This window comes from Protopterus annectens, chromosome 12.part0 (assembly GCF_019279795.1).
Source record: "Protopterus annectens isolate FY-2018-M chromosome 12.part0, PAN1.0, whole genome shotgun sequence".
Lineage (NCBI taxonomy): Eukaryota > Metazoa > Chordata > Ceratodontiformes > Protopteridae > Protopterus > Protopterus annectens.
In genome coordinates, this window is record NC_056746.1 from 835,574,294 (window position 1) to 835,591,376 (window position 17,083).

The 17,083-nt window shown below is 37.7% G+C and overlaps 1 protein-coding gene across 3 annotated transcripts in view; it reads left to right on the forward strand.

Annotated features, from left to right (window-relative positions):
* Positions 1 to 11,982: 11,982 nt before the first annotated feature.
* Positions 11,983 to 17,083, forward strand: part of ZNF512B (zinc finger protein 512B) — a 1,438,759-nt gene continuing 1,433,658 nt past the window's right edge. For 2 of the 3 annotated variants that reach the window (XM_044089878.1, XM_044089880.1), the window contains exon 1: positions 11,983 to 12,147. The gene's annotated coding sequence lies outside the window, so the exon portion shown is untranslated. Of the gene's footprint in view, positions 12,148 to 12,186; positions 12,678 to 17,083 lie in introns of those variants that run through there. The other variant, XM_044089879.1, reaches the window with a different exon arrangement.

Genomic DNA, 17,083 nt, shown 5'->3' on the forward strand with positions numbered 1-17,083 from the left:
CACTTAAGTTCTTTAAACTCTAGGAAATCATCTGATTCCCCGTGGGGTCCCAGATCTACATGATCTATGGCACAAAACCTAAATGCATGTGTGCGATGTGCACTAATATGTTTGAACAGGGCATTGTTCTCATTCCTATGAATAATGTCATATAAATGCTGATACACCCTTTGTCTTAGTGCCCTCTTAGTTTTTCCCACGTAGAACCCATCACAGGAGTCACACACTGCTACATAGACCACCACTTTAGAATAACAGTAATATTTTTTGCAAGGTGTGATAGTACCAAAACTCTTAATTACAAGTTTGTCTTTATCTAACATAACCGGGCACTGTGGACATCTGCCACACTTGAAGCTACCTCCTTGTGCTGATTTTCTTATCCTTCTTTCCAACATTCCCTTCAATGAAATTTATTTTTTGTACACAACTACTGGGTTATCTCCCACTACTGTATTGACTTCAGTGTCCATACTAAAATCTCTCCAAAATTTCAATATTACATTCCTAATATCATAGAAGTTAACACTATAAGGAAGAATAAGGGCTCTACCAAAACCGTTATGTCTGCTTGGTTCCAATTCATCCCTAAACCCATTGCTGCTAGATAAAAGGGAATGAAATATACCACCCTCTCTCTTCCTTCTCACCTCATCAGCAATGTTTTCCACAAAATTGTCAGGGTAGTCTCTCTTACCCAACATCTCTTTTAAAACTATACATTCTTTTAGAAAGTTCTCCTTCTCATAAATCATTCTTGCTAACCTGACATACTGCCCTTTAACCAGGGCTTTTTTTTTTTGATGTATAGGATGCCAACTCTGAAAATGCAAAAGTGAGTTAAAATATGCAGGCTTCCTATATAAAAGGGAGATGAACATTTTCTTTTCATAATCCTTTTTGATAGTTACATCCAGATAGTTAAGCTTATTGTTGTCCTTGGTCATAGTGAACCTTAGGAATGTAGTTGTCTCATTTATATTGGTAAAAAACCTTTGTAATCATCCCTCCCCATCTTTCCAGATTAGGTAGCATCTATACAAAGCCCAAGAGTCTTTAAATGTTGAATTCAAAATGAACAGGTCCTCCCATTGTGATAACACAATGTTAGCAAACATTGGGGCACAACAGGCCCCCATTGCTACTCCCTGTCTCTGTTTGAATAGCTGCCCCTCAAAACTGAGGAAATTATTCTCAAGGACAAGTTCCATACATGTTTGAATGGTTAAAATTGTATTATGGTCCATGTTAGTGTTGGCACATAAATAATCATTGAACCATTCAAGGCCTTGCTCATGGGGTATGACAGAGAATAGGTCACATATATCAATTGTGACCATTACCAATTCATCGTCATACATTTCAGGCTTAGTCTTGCCTAATAAATCCCATGAGTCTTTGAATACAGTAGATCTGTGTTCAAGTACATGTTTCACCTTGTTGTCTATAAACTTTGCTAAACAAAAGGTTTTAGAAGCCTTTACGTCAACAATTGGACATAAGGGTGGGTTGGAAATGGACTTGTAGATCTTGGGGATCCCAAATATAGTTGGGATCCTAGGATGTGCTGTTTCCAATAATTCATGTTCATTAAAGTTGATTTGCCCATTTAATAAAAGTTTGTCAATAGCTAAATCTATATTTCTATAGGCAAAATTCAGTTCATTATGGAAAATCTCAACATAGGTCTCACCGTCTAACATATCAAACATCCTACTATTGTAATCATTCATATCCATAACTACAAGCCCCCCACCCTTATCCGGCTTCATAATTCTAATCTCATTGCTGTCCAAAATATCCTGAAATAACATTGTTTCTTCTTCAGTCAAATTAGATATGCAAGGTGAGTTACTGCGCAATATTATATCCCTGATTTCTTTATTGCATAACATCTCAAACATTTGGCCCATTGGATGTGAGGGGGGAATAAAGGTACTAGATCTGTGCAACTGGGCATTAGGTGCCATCATATTATTATTATGAGAAAAATGCAACGCTAGATTCAGTTTCCTGGTAAACATTTTCAACTGTAAAATAATGTCAACCACATTGGCTTTCCTTGCTGGCATGAAATTTAAACCCTTTGCAAAACAAATCAGCCCATTCAGTACTAACCATTACCTGACTTAAACTGTAAATGTTAAAGTCACCCCCATATTTTTGACAATTGAACATCCATCATTATGTGAAACCACGTCATAAAAATTATTATTTTCAAGTGTAATGGGGATACTAAAGTAAACAGCTGCCCTGTTTTTTTTTTTTTTCAAAAGTAAATAGGTGCCCTGTTTTGTTTTGTTTTTTTTGTTTGTTTTTTTTCCCTCTTTTTTTCTCCTTGCTCATTTTTAAGAAATGTAGGCACTGAATGTAAAAAAAGAATAAATGTCTGGTCAAAAGAACAGGACAGAAGAAAATTTGATGTGCCTTTTTCACTCTTAAATAGAGAAATGACTGGATTAAGGCCCTTAGCTTGATCTAGTAACAAGTTAAAAGAGAAAGCAAATAAATAAAAAAGAACATTGTATGGCAAATAAATGAGTGCTTGTAGAAGCAACTCTGTATCTGGTTCTAATGGCTTCCTGGTGACACTGATAAAGATGAATAAAAACAGAATACTTATTTCTTTCAATAGATAGGAGGAGATGATGTTTTCTGAAAGTATTCAAATGTTTTCCCAGTCTGGGAGAGTAATAAATAATAGACAAAATCAAACATCACTTAGTAAACGCACACTCTGTACTATGCGTCTTAGCATGCACAACTAAGTTTTAGGTTAAACCAAGTCTGTGAGTGTGGGTTTCAGTCTGGGACAATTGTTCCTGTTAAGAGGTTAAATCTTCAATATTTGAAGATGTACATAGTTTTGTGTGTTAATATTAAGTTAATAGGTTTTATGGGTGTATTGAGGGCATGATTTTTTTCTTTGAAGCTTTCAGTAAAACAAAATGTTTTGTAAGATATGACATAGGTTCAGATGGACATGACAAGAAACAACTGTATAAAAGATCAACCTGACAAACATTAGTGTATGCATGTAACACAAAAGCTAAAACTAGACACTTAATAAAAAGCTGTTACACATAAAAGGTAGGAATAATAACTTTTTAAAATAAAGGTGCTTTTTATATTATCTTTAAATGTAAATGGTCTCACAGATATATGTAAAAAAGAAAAAGGAGTGAACTATGTTAAAAAATGTATGTGCAAACAGTTATGGTACAGGAAACACATTCTGAAAGAAATGATCATGTGAATTTCATAAAGAAAAGTTTTCAGGATGGTTATTCAGTCAAATCATAGGAGGAAGGAAAAGAGGTGTGCTTACATTAATTGTAAGAGGAGCTCCAATAGTGAGAGAAGAGGATAAAAAAGATAGTAATGGTAGATTTGTAGTACTAAGGGGCTACTAGCAAGGGAGGAGGCTAACAGCGACATGTATTTATATTCTACCTAAAACTGCTATAATGGAGTTTAAGAAAATGATGGGAGAAATAATAAGCTTTCAGCAGGGAATATTACTTATAGGTGGGAACTGGAATTTGATTTACAGCAGTGAAAATGTATCTAGGGGGGCCAAAAGGAAAATATAACAAAGGAGGGTAGATTTTTAAAGAACTTTATGAAAGTATTTGGAATGGAAGATGTGAATTCACCAGTAGGAATTTGGAGTGAATTTATATATTATTCCCCAAGATATAAAAACTGGTCTAGACTAGACAGAACCTATATTTCACAGGAATGTGTTCATTTAATTGAAAGTTTTAATATCCTTCCAATAACTATTTCAGATCATGAGCCAATAATAATTAAAATAAAAATACAGGGTAATGAAATAAAAATGAGACAATGGCACTTCCCCACCGATCTTTTGAAAAGAGAGGAATTTAAGGAATGACTATTGGAAATTATTTGGGAGTTATTAGAGAAGATAAAATTTATTCTGAAAATAAGCAAGGGAATGGGATAAAATGAAAGTGGAGTTTAAAAATATGGTAGAAATGAAATAAAGATCTGATTAAGAAGTAACAAGAATTATTTAGAGGGACTGTCTTGCAGAATAGGGGGAATCGTATAGAACAAGAAAAGGAGTAATTGCAGAATGCTAAACAAAAAATAAGGGATTATCTCAGTAATATGCATGAATTTAGAAAGACTGACATTAAGCAACTGGTTTTGATAATAACTCCAGAGCACAAAAACTTTTAGCACAACTACTCAGGCAACAGAAAGTAGAAAGGATTGTCACCAAGCTTAAGGGGGCTATAACAAGGAAGATAACAAGAGATCCTGTACATGTAGTAGAAATATTTTGAAAATGTTATGAAAGTCTGTATAAAGCAGACAAATATGGAAATCAAGGAAATGTACAAATGGAAATGTTTATGGAAGAATTAAATATGCCAAGATTAGAGGTAGATGAGGCTCAATTACTAACAGAACTGGAAGAAATTAGATAAAAATGGTGATTTATAACCAATTCACAGGAATGTCCCCAGGAATAGACAATGTCCCTGTGGAAGCTTGGAACCTAAAAAGAAAAAAAACTGATAAAGATCTGGGAGGTTTTGTTTAACAGTATTTTAAGGGTCTATATTATAACAGCGAACACTTAACAAAGCAAATGCTGTTTAATCAACCCTAAAATGTCGTAACAGCAAAATGCCGAACACATGGAACAGCAATTTTTTCCTAGGGAAAAAAAATCGTTGGTCCATACAAAAAAAAAAAAACAAACAAACACAAAATAAAGTGGGGGGCTAAGCCCCCCCACCCCCACTTAAATATACCAACTCCGAGATCGTACCACAGTGGAGGAAATGGCAAAGTCCCAAAAACGGCCCAGTGATATTTTTCCCTGGGGAAAAAATTGCTGTTCCGTGCATTTGGGATTTCGCCATTTCGATTAGAGGGTCAATTAAACAGCATTCGCTATGTTAAGCATTTGCTGATTTAATAGGGACCCTATTTTAAGAGGTGGAGAAGCACTGAAATCCTGGAAGAAAGTGGTGGTGGCTGTAATACCTAAATAGGGCCCATTTCATTCCTAACCATTATTTTAAAGTGTTTATGTTTATGATGCTAAAAGAATAGACATGGATCAGTGTGGTTTTGTGGAGAGGAAGCAATCATTTGACAACATTAACAGAACACTGATGATCCAGAGGAAAGCTGAATGTAAGAAAATACCACTGTTGTTGGTGGGTCTTGATGCAGAGAAAGCATTTGGCAGAGTAAGATGGGAATTTATGAGGAAGGCATTGGAAGCATTTGCATTCCCTGATAAAATTGTGAGGTTGATTAGGAGGCTATATGAGCAATCAAAGAAGCAAAATTTAAAGTGGGTGGGTTCCTCTCTGATAATTTCTGTTTGAACAGAGGAACCAAGCAGGGGTGTCCTCTTTCCCCTTTGTTATTTGCACCATATTTAGAACCATTGTCAAAGAAAATAAAAGGCTCAGAGGTTCAAGGATATAGTTGGTATGGTAGTTTAGAAAAGCTGGCTCTATTTCCGTTGATATTATTTTTATACCTGATAAATCTTGAAATGACATTACAGTGTTTTAGTCCCTTTAGTTTTATATACAGGTCAGGCATACTGTTATCAACCAGAGGAGAAGTTGTGGATAGCAATTAATAAATAGCTGAAGGATTTTATCTGGGGGGTGAAGATGGCATGAGTCAAGTGGGATAAGCTGATTCTTCCAGTTGAACAAGAGGGTTTGGGGTTACTCGATTTGAAGGTGTATTTCAGAGCTACACAGTTAAGGCTTCTATACATAGCACAAGCAGAAACCTATAATTCAAAGTGGAAAGGATGATAATGAATTGGGGGGAAGCTCAAGAACAAGGAGAGACTGGGGTTTTGGATGCAGATCCTTGAGGAGAATAACAATAACCATGTAGAATATTATATTTATAAAGTAGCAGAAAGTATTTTAAGAACTAAGCCAACACTGGAATGGAGAAAGGAGATTCTGCAGATAGGGATGACTGCAATTAGGGATACAGACAAAAGGCAAGAGGGGGCTGGAATTTATTGGAGAAAACTGGTAAAAGAACCAATGTATTAAGAGCAAATAATTAGGGAAAGCTAATAGAATGGGAAAAGGCAACAATGTATTTGGACTGCAGGATAGAGATTGCTTTCCTCTCAGTGACTGATATCAGAGTGTATGCAAATGAAAGAAATAGGGGGATCCTAGATAAAAGACAAGCACTGGTAGAGTTTTTAATCCAAATACACCAATAAACTGAGAAAAAACCACAAACAGGCACTTAAGGCAGACACTGGCAGTTGTCTCGTACAATGAAAAACCACAAAAGGTAAATATCCACAGACACTTTAATGATACCAAAAGTCAAATAAAGCACTTTTCGTCTACTAAAATCAGTAGACTTCTTCAGAAAACAGTGAATTAAAATGAGAGTGAGCAAGTAATTTAAATAGTCATGTGCAAACATAATTGCCAACAATTAACAGTGGAAGTGCAAACAGTTATGCTAAGTGTTTACTTAAAGTCATAAACACTAAAAAGTTTAAACTTGCTCAATAAAAGTACCCACGAACACCCATAAAAACAGACACATATTAAAACTTAAAAGTAAGTAATACTTAAAGAAATAAAATGTCACGATGACAAGAAAATTGATGTCTCAATATGGAATGTTTAAAATGTAGTGGACAATACTAATACAGGACCTAAGTTTTACCTTATTAGGCTTTTCAATTTTAACACACAACTAATAGAACACAAGTCATTAAGTCCTGGAAAAGAAGAATTAATGGCATACAAGTGTTTCTACGTTCGGTTTTCCCTACGTTTACGAACACTTGTATGCCATTAGTAAAAACAAACAAGAGAATGCTTTAGCTAAACATACTAGTTTATTCAAAGACCACCATTTCAAGTTTTTAGTTATTGATCAGATAACTGACAAGCAACAAGGTGTTCCTCTCCATTTATTATTAGAAGAACTTGAATTAAAATGGCAAATCAGATTGAATTCTTATTCTTTTCCAGGACTTAATGACTAAAATATGGCTATTTTCCTTGTTTAAAATATATTGCTTGAATGCTTTTAAGTAGACAGATTGTATCATTATGTTGTACAATGTTATATTATAAATATTTTTACAGAACTATGTTGATTACAACATTGTTAATGTTATTTACATAACCACTTGGTTAATGATAGTTATAGAACTATAGGTTGTATAAAAAGATTTATAAAGTCTGGGAATTGAGTGGTTCACTGTTTGTTACCTACATTAGACATAAACTTGAGTATGGGATAACAATTTGGAAACCTTACAAGAAAACAAACATGAGTAAACTGGAAAGAGGACAAATGAAATATACCAAGGGCATCCATGCTGAACATTTAAGTTATTATGAAAGACTAAAATATTTGAACTTATATGGTGTCTCATATAGATATTTAAGAGGAGACCTTATTCTTGCATATAGGGCATTTAGAGACTACCTCTGGGAATGTTTGGGGTTATCAAAAGGTAGTAGAGAATTATCAGACAACCTATGTAGAAGATTCTATAGGAATGAGAAGTGTACTAATTGGTTCTCTGAGTGAACAGATGATACATGAAATAGACTACCAAATTACATTAAAGTAAGCACTAGTTTATTTTTTTAGAACAGTCTGGTTACTTATTATGGGAATAACTGTTCTGGTATATTGGCAGGCTAGAAGGGCATTCATGCCTGTGCTTGAAATATTTGTATGTATGTATAACCGCTCTTATCTTCTGTCCTACTTTTTGTATAGGCAGGAGAATATATACATTTAAGGTTAGAATACAAGTGCACAAGAGTGATAATAATAAATGTAATGATAGGAATGATTAATAAATGTTTTAAGGTCTCATGCTTTAATGTTGTTGTGAGGAGTGTGTGTGTTGATGGAATTGCTAGGCAAAGAACAAAGGGGATGTACAGAGGTATTATTGGGAAACTGTATTAAATGCATGTGTGACACTTGGTTTGAAAGATAACTACAGCCACAAATTTGTTTTGTTCAGGTCTTTAAAACATTGTGTCTTTAATTACTAGATTTAGACATCATTGTGTTTTTTTTTTACATTTACTCCTTGGATATGATAGGGATTATCTTCCACTTACAGTGCAACTACCTTTATGAGCCTCTCCACCCCTTTTTCTTTTGGCTTTTCCCGGTTAGGGGTCACCACAGAAGATCACCTGTCCTCTCATGATTGGCAGTGGAGTTTTACAGTGTCAAGTTGCCAGCCCAGCACCCAAGCTTCCACAGAAGGCACACCCACGCACAGACTCACGCCTAGGGCCAATTTAGAGTGTCCAATCCACCTATAGCATGTCTTTGGGATGTGAGAGGAAACCGGAGCACCTGGCGGAAACCCACGCGACCACAGGGAGGACATGCAGACTCTGCACAGAAGGCACCCCCAGCCGAGAATTGAACTGGAGAACCTCTTGCTGTGAGGCAGCAACACTAACCGCTGCACCACAGTGGCCTGAGCCTCTTCACCCCACTGTACCTATTTATACAGCATTAATGAGATACCCTATGCCCCCCCCCCCCATGCTGACACACATTGTCAGGCCATGCCTGCAAATGTCCCCACCTGGACTCTAGGATGAGAATACCTCTCAGACTTGACAATGTGTCTAACCCAGCTGCATTTCTGAGCCTCATTCCATGGCATGGCTACAGAACGGCCAGCTTAGAACCAACTTAATATCCCCAATATTTCACTGAAGGTTTGCCTCTTTGCATCTCTTGTTCTCCTGCTCACTATAGCAGGCATCCTGGCTGCTGACTGAACTTCAGCTTGCCAGGGTCTCTGTCTGGGCTTAATCCCTCTCTCCTGTTGGAGCTGGCCATTGCCACTTTTTATTATTTTTCTATGAGGGTTTTTTTTTTTTTGTAGTGTTTGCTGAAGTGTTGTTTGCATGAAAGCTTACAATTAGCACATAATACACTATTCTGTGGGGTTTTGTTTTTATTCTTGACTACTACAGTACTGGTGATAGGTTGTGCTGCAAGTCTGTTTTGTTTAAGGTGCAGGTGGTGCTGCGGTAGCGTTGTCGCCTCACTGTAAGACGCTGTCCAGTTCGATTCTCAGCTAGAGCGTCTTCTGCGCGGAGACATGCGTGAATGGGCGTACCTTCGTTGAAGGTTGTGCGTCAGGGCTGGTAAATTGGCACGTAAAAATTAACTACCAATCATTAGCGGAGCGGAGTTCCGCTGTGGCGACCCCTAACCGGGAAAAGCCGAAAAACACAACAGCTTTAATATGGAGTCTAAACTTCCAAAGAAACTCAGCAGCAGTAGCACAATTGTCCATGGCTGAAGAGCCAAGACCTTTTTTGATTTAATGCTCACAGGCAGCAGGTAACAATAATGAAGGGTGGCACTCATAACCAAAATGTACTTCAATGGGAATTAACAATTTGCACTAAGCTTAAACTTTTAACAGGCTGACAATATGAAAGTGTTATTCACAGAATTATGAGACATGATTTTTAAGACTTTTTGCATTACCTAGAATTTATCAATATACTAAAAATCAATTATCATAAGCCGCGGTAGCGTTGTCGCCTCACAGCAAGATGTTCTGCCGTTCGATTATCGTCTGGAGCGCCTTCTTTGTGGAGTTTGCATGTCCTCCCCGCGGTCGAGTGGCGTTGGAAAGACATGCATGAATGGGCGTGCCCTCGTTGAAGGTTGGGCGTCGAGCTGGCGCCTCGGCACCATAAAAAAATATACTGCCAATAATTAGCGGACCGGAGTTCCGTTGTGGCGACCCCTAACCGGGAAAAAACCCAGAAGAACAGCGACAACTAAAATCAATTATCACAATGTTTTTAAATGTTTGAAATGCTGCTGAACAGTTTATACACTGATGTTAGATTATATGGATTATGTCTCATTTCTCAGACTTGGGATCACATACTAATACCATAAAAGCAAAGAAGAGGTATGAAGATCCATCTCTGACACCCACAAGCCCCTTGGTCACTGTTCTGCTAGGCATTGTCAAAAATCAGGGCAAAATAAAGTTAATTAAAGTTCATATATGAGCATAATTTAGAAACTTCTGTTACATTTGGACTTGTGCAACTCGTATCTTTTCTTACTTTTAAATACTAACTTATTCAGTTAAATAATTAGCAGAAAGCATGCAATTAAAATTACATTTGTTGACTCTTCCTCCAATAATCAGAACTCTTGGTGTTACATTTCCCATATATAAAATACCTCTTACATAATAACACAGTGCTGTATGTTTTTAGCAGTCCTGCTGCTGTCCAATCATTTGACTGCATTATAATTACAGGAATGGCATCTGTACTTTGTCCCTGTTTCACTAGGATACATTTTCACAGTGGTTAGATGTGAGCAAATACGCATATCTTATAATTGCTCCATATTCCATATTGTTATTTTTCAATTCAGCTACTGAGCTGATAAAAAATAAGCAAAATGAGACTGTTTCAGGTTTGTTAGTAACCAGGTGTTTTCACTTCTTAAACTGTGAGCTCTACTGCTACTACACATGATGCAACCTCTCCCTACTACCAACTAGGCACCGATTGCATTGTCCACAAAAATGACTTAGAGCGACAAAGGCACTTGGGCTAAGTGCAACTGCTTTATGAATCTCATCAAACCTTGGACTGGACCTGCGTTATTGTTTGGCTTGCACCCTTCATGTACCCACTATTATCTGTGGAAAGTATCTTCAGATAGTTGTCATTTTAGTAGGATCCTGCAGAACCGAGTAGGATTCATTTTGTGGAAACGTTTAACTGGATGGAATCACGCAGTCACTATAACGAAATCATGTTAATGTACATTTAAACTGAAAAGTAAATGGATTTTTGTGACGTTAAACATACCTAAAGTAATTTACTGGTTGGGTTGCACGTACAGTCCTTTTTTGCCCAGGAGAGTCCTGATTTGGACAATTGTGCTAGTGAAAACTTGAATAATGGCAAACTTGACTGTTTTTATGCGCAAACTATTTGAACTTTTCTCTACACATTGTATTGAGCTATGATAATGTATCTCAAAATACACTTTAATGTAATAAGCAGAACAAAGACACTACTAAATTTCCATAACTAAGACTGTTACTTTCAGTAATAAAATGAAAACTGGGCATTTGCACTCGATAAGGATTGAACTGACTCTGTCCTGAATGACATCTGAAATGGAGACCACTTTTATTACATGCCTGCTTACTGTACATCCTGCACGCCATTGAAGCACAACAGCGATTTAAACCCTCCCCCAATCGGAGTATAATAAATATGACTGATAAGGGAGGCTACACTGCCCTGACAAGACACAAGTATTTTCTAAATCCATCACCACAACAGTTTGATTGGGTTGTTGTGGGGTCTTGAAATAAATGGATATGGGTATAGAGTGCAATATGGAAACATTACAATTATTTGCCACATTTGTAATTTACAGTTCATTAAAATAGTACTTTGGCTGTACTATAGCGTTCATTTACAATACTCAAAACAACTTTTAAGGAGGGAGGGAGCTGTATGCAGAAGTGGAGCTTTCGAGGAAACAGCTTATCAAGCGACTAAACTGGGGTTATCAGAGTCCGTTGCTAGTGAAGTCCCTTCCGCATTAAGTGGTATAACTGGCACCAACTACATGACAAGTCTATTAATGTCACTTTTTCAGGTGCAGTGCCAGTGTTATATGGCTATATTTCCTGAACAGCAACAGTGGAATAGCTTGCGCTGAATGCATCACTGAGTTGCAGTGCAAGTTACACCTGAAACCTGTTCTATCAGTGATTTATTGTTTTAATATAGGTACCATGGTACCACTTAGTACGGTGGCCAACTTCCGTACAAGATGGCATTTCTTCTAAAAACCTTGTAAACCACTCCTCCGTCAGCTTGCAACATTTCGTCTTCCGCAGACAAAAATTCCTAAATTTCTTGCCTATTTTTGAGAGGAGGAGGGGTGTTGCGTGCAGTATATATAGATATAAAAATCATATAACGCGAGAGTTGCACGCTGCTGCCGACTGTACAGTAGAAGGAGGCGGCAGTAGCATCGCTCGCGCATGACCCAGCTTGGTGCTCCCGCCCGCACGGCCCCGCCGCACCGGACAAGGTAAGAAATCGCCCTTATGCCTAGCTGCCACGGAGGACCTCACCTCTCTCTTCCCACTTACAGTCCGGCTTTTCCCCCACCCATATATGTTTTTTCCATCCTCCAGTACATAACCGTACTCAGACTTTGGCCTCCTTTTATAGCGTAGGATTTTTTTTTAATTCTCCCACCCCCCCTCCTTCGTATCAAAAGTCGCCATTTTGCTTCGCTGATTTTTTTTTCCTCTTCATTCTTAGTTACCTTTTGCAGTTGCTTTAGTCTAACGGGGATTTCGCTATCATATCTTACTAGTACTCCCTTCCTCACATTTTACAGACGGACGTTGCCGAGCGTTTGGGCCATAATATCTGACCCAGCGGGGTGCATCGGACAGTTATTAAATATTAATTAACCCCCAAGCCCCTTTTATAGTGATGATGGCAGTGCTGTGGCGGCTTCCCGCCTTGTGTGTCACAGTGGGGTGACACTGTTAGCGCAAACCCTGTTTTCCCTGTTGCCATCCCTGCTGTTAGACCCGTGACCTGCCACAGGTGCGTATTTTGTGTGTGTTTTCAGTTCTTCATTTTTCTATGCGCAGGACGACCTGTCTTGTTGTTTTGACCTCCGTGTATAGCTAGGCGGAGAGTAAAAGTATCTACTTGCTTACCGGAGCAGTACTTGGCTACAGGTTAACTGTGGTGTGAAGTATATCCCCACTCCCATCGCCCCTCACCAGCCAGTAGAGGGGAGGGGCTTGGTGGCCAGGTGTAGATATTTGTTACTTGGAAGTTGCACACCTTTCAGGAGCTGTCCATTGGTTGGGGCTGTCATTTTGGTTATAGGAGAGATGGCAAATATGTTGTACACGTACTGGGCGGGCACATTTCGTGAGAATGTCACCTCGCAGCTGTAGCAACGGCATAAACTCAGTTTTAAGAAATTATTTGGCATTTTAGCGCACACGCTGTTTGTCTCTTAGTTGTGGGGTTGAGTCTACTGTTTTCCCTTTGCCTACTGTGTGACCGAACTGTATGGATCCTTCGTGGGTTTCCAGTTTTTCAACAGTTTTATACATTTGTTCAGTGGACGCGTGCCACTTAAAGAGCAGATAAGTAACAGTAGAATTTGCTGCATGAAAGTCACATTTTAGCTTTGCAGAGGAAGGAGTGGTTTCTTTTTCATTTTTTATGGAAACGAAAATCTTTGGAAGGTGGCATTACACTTGAAGCTTGCACTTGCTTTGTTTTGGTGTTAGTCTGTTTTAACTTGGTCAGATAGATGTGCTCAGCTAACTATATTAATTGTATAATGCCCAAAGTCATCTAGTGTAGCATTGGAGACTATTAATAGTGAATTTCTCTGCTCGATATGTTACACGCATAAAGCTCATTATTTCAGCTTCTTACCTCCAAGCGAACTTTTTGTGTAAAACAACACTCAAAGATGTATGTGTTATTCTCCAATGCATCGTGCATGCTGATACTTTAGGACTTCTTGGAGTAAAATGATATTTTTACGAATGGTGGGGTGTAGTTTACAAAGAGACTTAGTGGGGGTGGCTTTTCCTAGTTTATACTTAAAGGGTCTTCAAAACTTAAGAAAAAAGTGTGGAAGAGAGACGAGTCGAAAACAAAAGCAGTCAAGGATTAGAAGGATTATTTCTTGAGGTGTAATAGTCTGATTTTGAGATGTAGCTCCAGATTAAAGGAGTAACTGGAGGAAGGTCTGGAGAGTTGCTTTCTAGGTGGGTCCATGTAGTACCGTGGTGATTTTATATATATATATATATATATATATATATATATATATATGTATATATATATATATATGTGTGTGTGTATGTGTGTGTGTGTGTATGTATATGTATATATATATATATATATATATATATATATATATCAAATTTTTTTTTAATTAATTAGGTAAACTTACTAAGACTAAAGCACCTTCTTTCAAGAAGAATTGTAAAGCAGGAGAAAGTTGTTCAAAGAGTAAGAGAGTGCTCTTAATGTGCTATAACGTTTGAGGGCATAACTTGTTCTTCTAGATTGAGAGGTGTAGAATAACAAGGGATGGCCTGTACCGCTATGTAATATGTCATTCTTGCTACTGTTGAACTATGTGAAGCCCCATCCTGGCTGACAGATTTGTTGAATTCAGTTTATGTAGGAAAATGTAAAATACATTACAATTAGATGCTTGTGTTTGTGTGTAGTGGGGCTTCACACTGTAGAAAGGAAGCTGATTGTAGCTGAAAGCACAGTCTTACATTTATATTTGTATAATATTTTCTGCTGTTTTGATGTTTTTTTGTCTGTTCCAGTTATGTCAGCAGTGTCAAATTTCATCTGTGTTTTAAATGATTGCTTGCTTTTTACAAGAACAAAAGCGGACATAGGTGAGCTTTATTTACCATTCTTTCAGCGCTGGTGAGGTGAGAGCCAGTGGTGGAGAGTTGTAGTTGGGAGAGTGTTGGTTGACTTTCTGTGTGGTCTGCTTTTACCTTGTGACATAGAGTAGGGCAGCACATTTTGTTGGGTATGAGTGTTTTTTACCAAGTCATACTAGGCCTTGTCCATGAGGTCTCTGTGTGACTTTGGTGAGCATATGGTATTGAGTTTGTTCAGGTTGAGGCAGTAAGGGATGAGGAATTATGGTTATCTTTTTAATAATTTGTTAATTTTTTAGGCTACAACCAGTGCCATGACAGCAAGCATAAATAACATATATGTAGGCAGTTTTGTCAACAAGCCTGTTTTTGGGAGGAAGCTAGAGTACCCAGTGAGAACCCACTCAGGCACAGGGAGGTCTTCTATACCTCGCACATACTTTATCCACAGGTCAAAATTGAAACCTGTAGCCATCAGCACCGACTACCGAGCTACTATGCTGTACTACTTGTCTTATCTGTTGTTGACACTGGACTTGCATTTATATTTGACCTGTTTGGTGGCACGTAGTCCTCCTTACCTTACAGTTTTAATTTTGACTTTCATCTTTCTTTTTCACATTGAAGCCATGTCCACTTCCCTTCTTTTGTTTCCTGATTAACCAGAGGATCGCAGCACCCCTCTTTCACAGTCTAACCTTTAAGAATCTTCGTCTTTCTCTCTCTATCCCCGTCATGTACCTGCATCTCAGCGCTTTGTTTGTCAGTTTAAAATTATGTATTAACTTGCCTATCCTTGTATTCACTTTCCTAGTTTCTGTAAATAAATTTGTGACCTTACCTGCCCGTTGACCTCAGCTTGTCTCTTACAGTTCTCACTGGCTGAAATCTCTCTCTTGGCTGTATTCCTGTTAGCCACTCCTTTTATTATGCTTAATACAGTGTTGTGTTTGGTCATTCCCAAATTGTAATGGTGTGTCAGTGTCTGAATGAAGTAGTACCTCTTCTGAGAAGCCTTACAGATGTGTCACTACCTCGATTTGTTATGGTAAGCATTTTTATGCATTTGATAACCTATGCACCGGTGTTGTCTAATATTTCAGGGTTATAACAATGTCTCTGGTTCCATTTTATTATAATCTAATATATTTAAAGATATTTTCTTTGCCTCTGCATTGCTTTGTCATTTTGCAAGACCCTTACCTGTGGGTCTGGTATGAGACAAGCAGTACACTGATCAACCTTTTGTTCAGCACAGTGATAAATGATTAAGAACCTTGTGCATTGTGAACATGGGAATAGTGAGGTGACGGGTGATTGACGTGTGTTTTGGGTATAAGAACAAGATCAGCTGTGCTGTCAGTATTAGGAATGTTTTGTTTTCTCTATTACTTTATGGACATTTGGCATTCAGGAGGTACAGGGCTTACTGTATACAGGTTATCTGGCCCTTTTAAGATCGTACAGTTTCACTTTTTTCCTAAATAACACACTTTATTAAGGGTTTTGTTACTCTACGTGCGGTTTTGAAAAGTTAAATATCACTCTTTGTATACGCAAACACATGTTGTCAGGTACTTCAGCCAGACTTGGGCTGTGCTATATCATCTCAGATTATCTGTACTCCGATCACCAGTGATCCCAGGGTACATCTCATGCTCTCCTTTTGCATCTTGTCAGTAAAAGTCCAACTCTGACTTACTTTCCAGCCGTGTGCGACTTGTCTGCAGCTTCTTTGTTCAAGAGGCTAACCTGACTATAACTAATGTCCACCCTTGATTGAGTGCTTTTTTTTGTACTATATTTACTGTTAGCACTTCTCACCTTCATATTCTGCAGAACAAAGGTCAGTCAGCTCTTTACGAGAATCTGATCTGTGAGTTTCTAAGCAGTAGTGTCTGCCCTACTCCTGTCAGTATTTTAGCTTGCATACAAGTAAGGTACTAATGTTTCCTCACTTTCACCATGTCTTTACACGTGCACCAGCTACCCATTGTCAGTATGCTGCCTTTATGATAGCTAGCTTGCCTGTTTTCTTGACCTAAAACTTTACCTTAAAGGAAATAGACAATAGGTGTTCAAATAGTATTCTCTGAATATTTTTGATGTGCCGGTTTTCTTCTGCAGAACACTGTATCCTAGTTTCTTAATGACTGTCTTTGTGGTATTCTTGATTTTCATAATAATTCAAGGATTTTAAGATACTTTCAGTTTTTAGTTTGACTGGTTATCATATGCCAGATATTGGAAGCTAGTTTGCTGTGCTATTTGTTACCATTTGTATTTTAAGCTGTGAGTTAAAGCAGTAAACACAGCATATTTTAGTAACACATGTATTTAAAACTTTATTTATGTTTATTCATAGTTTATAGCTTGTTTACTTAGTAGCCCAGCTGTATGCTTTGTGATAAATCTTAGTCTGTGGTACTACTTTTGACACAGAAGCAGACCGCTTCATATTCCATTTATGTCTTTTTTTCTGGATTTTTTTTTTTTGTAATTTGGAGTAGTTTTCCCAAGTTATTTTAGTGAGATGTGGTAGTTGTAATTGTGTTATGTTGTCAGCTG